Source organism: Mytilus edulis, unplaced genomic scaffold (assembly GCF_963676685.1).
Source record: "Mytilus edulis unplaced genomic scaffold, xbMytEdul2.2 SCAFFOLD_524, whole genome shotgun sequence".
Classification (NCBI taxonomy): domain Eukaryota; kingdom Metazoa; phylum Mollusca; class Bivalvia; order Mytilida; family Mytilidae; genus Mytilus; species Mytilus edulis.
Window position 1 is genome coordinate 19,830 of NW_027267324.1, and position 6,058 is coordinate 25,887.

At 34.8% G+C, this 6,058-nt stretch overlaps 1 long non-coding RNA gene across 1 annotated transcript; it reads right to left on the bottom strand.

Annotated features, from left to right (window-relative positions):
* Positions 1-366: 366 nt before the first annotated feature.
* On the bottom strand, positions 367-3,050 carry LOC139505162 (uncharacterized). Its single transcript, XR_011659582.1, has 3 exons — positions 2,949-3,050; positions 1,938-2,012; positions 367-581 (listed from the first exon to the last, which is right to left on the bottom strand). It is a non-coding gene; the product is annotated as an uncharacterized lncRNA (long non-coding RNA).
* Between the last annotated feature and the right edge of the window lie 3,008 nt (positions 3,051-6,058).

Consider the following 6,058-nt stretch of genomic DNA (forward strand, 5'->3'; position numbering starts at 1 on the left):
GCCCTTCCACAAAATCATTAATTAGATTTTTTTTTTTAAATGTTTATGAATTTTCGAAAATTCCACCTGACAACCGATCGGACAATAGTTTTAAGTTGAATCAATGCAGACAAGATCATTAACTGGTGCTCATTGGCTAGTAGATACATTTGTCTTTTAAAATACAACTGACATATAAGGATTGTAATGGTGCTATGTGGATAAATTTATCGGTTTCCAAGAGCAAAATTGGCAGCGCGTCATCCCTACAATGGCTTCCATTTCTACGATTGTGAAAATGAACTGGCGTAATGGGGAGATAATTTAGAATCCTGACTGAATGGTAGCTAATGCCATTATAATAAAAAATAATCATACATTATTTTGATAAAATGAACTGGGCAAAACACCCGGAAACCAAAATTTATTACACATTTAACAAACACAAACGGGACATCTTGACGCATCAAATTTGATTCCTTTGTTACACGGTGCAATACACCGAACAGGAGCACACGTGGCAGGTGCGTGAGTTGTACTTGGAGCCAATGTAGTTGTAACAGTCGATTGTGTCGAAGAGGGCGCTACTGTTTTCTGTAAAGCTGAAGATGTTTTACAAATATTATTGCCTGTATTACGATTTACTAGATGCATTTAGTCTTCTAGTTGCATGTTGCCTTTTATTGGTTGTTATTGGCTTTGAACTAGCTGTCAGAAACTGTGAATACTCTCATATATATACTAAGTGTCTTTTTGTTGTTGGGATGTCAAGTAACTGGTCATGTCCACTCTGTTTTTGTTAGATGTATTTCTGATTGAATCCATCTGATGCAGTCACGAAAAGATTCATATTTTAAAATGAAGCATATCGATTTGTTTTGTTCAAATACGTTTTATAGGATGAACAATTCTATTTGACAAAACTTTCTACCGAGCTCATATATTACCAGTCAACAAAAGAAACGATACAAGGCAATTGAATATTCCATATATACTGAGATTGGATACACAGTATACCAAGGTCAATAAGGCCCAATTGGTCTAATATCTTCAGAGTGTTGTCTTGAATTCGAGATTTTTTTTAGCTGCAATTTTTGTTATTTCAAAAATTTCATAAACATGATCTGCTGAAAATTTTGAATGCCTTGGCATATATTTGAATACTAAATTCTCCTCTCCGACTACTAACCCCCCCCCCCCACCCCCCCCCCCCCTTGTGTTCAATCCCTTTCCAATTTAGTCAGATTTTTTAAATCATATGCTTTTGCTTTGCAAACGTATATTTTTTTCATTGGAATATTTAACAGTTTTTCCTATTAATTATACTTTTTGATCAGTTGATGTTCAAACTTGTGTCTCGTTACTTTTGTTGACTAGTATATAAAGCGCTATCCTAATCGTAAATTAAAATTAATTTACAATTCAATGAATCACGGTTGTCGTTTTGACGTTTTTTTTTTTATTCACGCTGCATTTAAAAGGAAATTGATTTCTAATTAAAAAAAAAATATTCTGATGCCCTTTAAAAAAATTGCATATGATTAAAACGGAATTGTTGATGATATGTTGCAATTAATATAGGTTCCTTAGGAAATAATGTGATGTGAAAACAAACATGCATTGTTTCACCGATTTTACGCCCATTCTATATTTTTATATCGTTTTGAGAATTCTTAATTGATCGTATCTACATGCAAAATGTTCTATTTCTTTCTTGAAACGTCATACCATTCAGTATCAATACAAAGGTAACAAAAATAACTGACTGGAAACAAGCTGTCGTGTAGATTTTCTGGTAATGCCAATATGCGGAAACGTAAAACGCCGTTTATCGATCTGCACTTGTAGTCAGGTGAATTTTGAAGGTCCTCGGTTATCGCCTCGGACCGTCACCTGACTTCTCATTGTTATAGGCCGGTTCCTTTGTTACCTTTGTAATGTATCTAATACGTAATTACCTGTACACACTGGACAACCATTTTGTATTGCAAAACTTCCTCTTGGACAGTTGACAGGAAATGCTTGACAAATGCCTGAAACGGAAAATCTGGGAATTTACCTTTTTAACAGAGAAGCGAGACTTCGAGATGTGATATAATTCTAACAAATTGAGAATGGATACGGGAAATGTGTCAAAGAGACAACAACCCGAACAAAGGGCAGACAACAGCTGAAGGCCACAAGGCAACCAATGGGTCTTCGATGCAGCGAGAAACTCCCGCTCCCGGAGACGTGCTTTCACTTGGTCCCTTATCAAAAATATATATTAGTTCAGTGATACACATCAAATATAAACAAACTTAGTATCAGTGTCAATAAGAATCGTTCTTTATTCTTCACCACGAAAAAAAAAGATCGAACATCTGTATAAAATCCAAAACAGATTCTCTCCGTTTTCGCCATTTGTATTCTGCTAATTAATAATGTGTTTTATTTAGATAACTTGACCCAGGGGAACAAAATAATTTGTGAAAAACAAATATGACCAACATAACCAACGAAAACCACTGTAATAAATGCTTCTGATTTGGGTCAGGCAAAGCATCGAAAAAAAGAAATCTTTCCGTTTCAGAGTGCAATGTCATAATAACTAAAATAAATTATTCATATTCTCCCAAAAGTATCAATTAGTACACATCCAAGAATTTAGCGTAAAGACGTTAGAAACAGTCTGGATAACGTATGGACATGTGCAATTCCTTAATAAAAATAAACAGTATCGACAGAATGTAGGATCATGAACTTTCGTAATGTACACGTATAGCAATACATATTTAGTAAATATGTTTTATCTTTTCAAAACAAAATCCGTGTTGAGTTTATTTAAAGAATCAATTAGTTTGCACGGGTCGTGTTTAAATGTATATATAGTCTTTATAAACAACATCACCGTAAAAATTAGGACTTGGCTTTATTATCTTTCAGCTTCGCGGTTGTTTCTGTTGTAATAATAACGTTGAATTTATTACCTGTGATGTGTGAAGCTTTCAATGTTGTAGTCTTTTGAACACCTATTGTAGATACACTTGGTTGTGATGTTGTCGTAGCAGATGTTACGGACCCGGCAGTCTCTGGTAAAATAAAAAAATGTACTGGGTTTAAGAATATCACTCAAAAAAACGATACACACAACTAGTAAATACGAAACCAATTTTTAAATACAAAAAATAGAATCTGAAGATGTATGCAGACCCTAGCATATAAACTGAAATTAAAATATATTAATTGAAATCCATACAAAATAAGTATTTCAAACTGATAAGAAGAGATATAAGGCTTTTGTTTTGCCACTAGAATTTGAAGTGATAAATCTATCAATTTGTCGGTTGTTTAGATGAGTTCATGTCCAGTTATAAGTAGGGTATCTGTTATTGAATCTTATTTTTGTATGTATGGTTTGGTGACTGTCTAATTTGCTAGAACATCCACATTGTATGTGTGTTTGGTAGTGTGTGTGTGGTTCGGTATTTCGACGTTTGATCATAATGATTGTTGTTTGTCAACTAAAAGTATTATTATGCTATGTAATGTTTCGTTGACTGCCGATTGTCTGTAGTTCGGTATATCTGTGTAGCGTGTTGTCGATTGTCTGTTCGGTATATCTGTGTAGGGTGATGTTGACTGCCGATTGTCTGTAGTTCGGTATATCTGTGTAGCGTGTTGTCGATTGTCTGTTCGGTATTATCTGTGTAGGGTGATGTTGACTGGCGATTGTCTGTAGTTCGGTATATCTGTGTAGCGTGTTGTCGATTGTCTGTTCGGTATTATCTGTATAGGGTGATGTTGACTGTCGATTGTCTGTAGTTCGGTATATCTGTGTAGCGTGTTGTCGATTGTCTGTTCGGTATTATCTGTATAGGGTGATGTTGACTGTCGATTGTCTGTAGTTCGGTATATCTGTGCAGCGTGTTGTCAATTGTCTGTTCGGTATTAATCTGTATAGGGTGATGTTGACTGTCGATTGTCTGTAGTTCGGTATATCTGTGTAGCGTGTTGTCGATTGTCTGTTCGGTATTATCTGTATAGGGTGATGTTGACTGTCGATTGTCTGTAGTTCGGTATATCTGTGTAGCGTGTTGTCGATTGTCTGTTCGGTATTATCTGTATAGGGTGATGTTGACTGTCGATTGTCTGTAGTTCGGTATATCTGTGTAGCGTGTTGTCGATTGTCTGTTCGGTATTATCTGTGTAGGGTGATGTTGACTGCCGATTGTCTGTTCGGAATTTTCGCTGTGTTGACTGCCCGATTGTCTGTAAATTATGTGTTGGTATTTTTTGTTCGTTGCTAATAATATCAAAATGTTTGCACACTATTATATTTGTGTATTATACGTATTGATTATGGACTTTCCGCGATTGGATTCTCCTCTGAGTTCGGTATTTTTGTGATTTTACTTTTATTAGTTCAAAAGTAGCAATGTTGTTGTTTTTTTTTTTTTTTTTATTTCTTGTATACTCACGGCAGCTTGCTGATGCAAACAATACAGCCTGTGACCGAATCAACCTCTTCACAAGACATGGGACATTTCTCTGGATGAGAATTAATGCATCTGCCGGAAGATGGCTGTTACCAGCACCTCACCATTCAAACTTGTTCCTGCGATAAATGTTGAATAAAGTACATTAACTTGTGATCAGCCGATTAAAGATTTTTTTTCAAAAGTAATTTATATATGAAACCTGGCCAAACTGATGATTTTACAATACAATTTATCTTTAATGCTTTCCTGTTCAATAAGCTTCCCTATCAACTTCATAAATGTATATTTAAGGAAAAGAACGAACTCTGAATTATAATAACAATAAATGTTTTACAAAAACGTAGTTAGTCTTCCTTCATATTTGACCTATACATTGAAACGAATCAAATATATATTGTGCATACTAAACTACTGCATCACTTTACCAACGATCATATGTTCACCTGGTTTTTCGTGGATCTGATGTTGGACATATCCTCCCTGAATACCATATTTACTGTGTATTTGGTCCAAAGAGCCAGTCATATCTCCAGGGACCTGTTTATGCGGATTTTGTCCAGATTGCGTTCCGATGTTGGCTGGATTTAGAGATCCCGATCCCGATAATGTTGCTGCCATGTTTGATGGATTTTTAATCCCTACACTTCCGAACTAATTGAACCAGAACTGGATAATGATCCAGCAAAGTTTGAAGGGTTCTGAACTCCAGTATTTCCACTTGTCCCAAGCATTGTTTTGCATATTAGCTGGGTTTTTGAATTTCAATCCAAACAATTCAACATCTCTTCTTTTTACCTCCGCAACGACTGAAATGTTTTTGACATGGCATTTTACATATAAATATAATCAATAATACTTTGAACGCATCTGAACAAATACTCTGCCGCGAAAATATAAAAAAAGAAGATCCCTACTTTATAAAGTTTCCTAACGTTTGAAAATATTTTTTTTACGTATAAGTAGTAGTTTTATCAAATGTGCAACAATTCAAACCTTTTCAAATAAGCCCAAAATTTGGGAATGCAAGTACAAGGGGAAAAACACTCTTAAATGTAAATTCACAAAAATACTGAGCTTCAAGGAAAACCCAAAATAGAAAGTCCCTATTAAAATGGCAATCAAACGCCCAAACACATTAAACGAATGGATAACAACTGTCAACCTGATAATTTCCTGACTTGATATTGTAATCGTAAAGCAATGAAACAACAACATCTGCATATTTTCATGGTTATCTCTTTAGTCGCCGCTTGGGTTTTTAATTTTTTTAATGCTTGTCGAGAAGAATCACAGAAGTGAAACCGTGCTGTTCCAATAATGAATGCCTATTCCTAAGACAGTTTTTGGGAACTTGTGTGTTGTCTAAAATCTATCTCATGTACTATGTTGTGTTGTATTTATTGTATATGCCTTTGCCTGTTGTTTATATTGTAAAACTTTACCATTGGTTTTAACAACTACCCGTGTAAAGACACACGAACACAATAGTTAAAATTCTCATTGTTTACTAAAGTACAGCCTTATATTAATGGGCTATAAAATCTTATCACACATATATATGTAGATAAGTTCGTATTAATTTATGTCGTATAATTGCC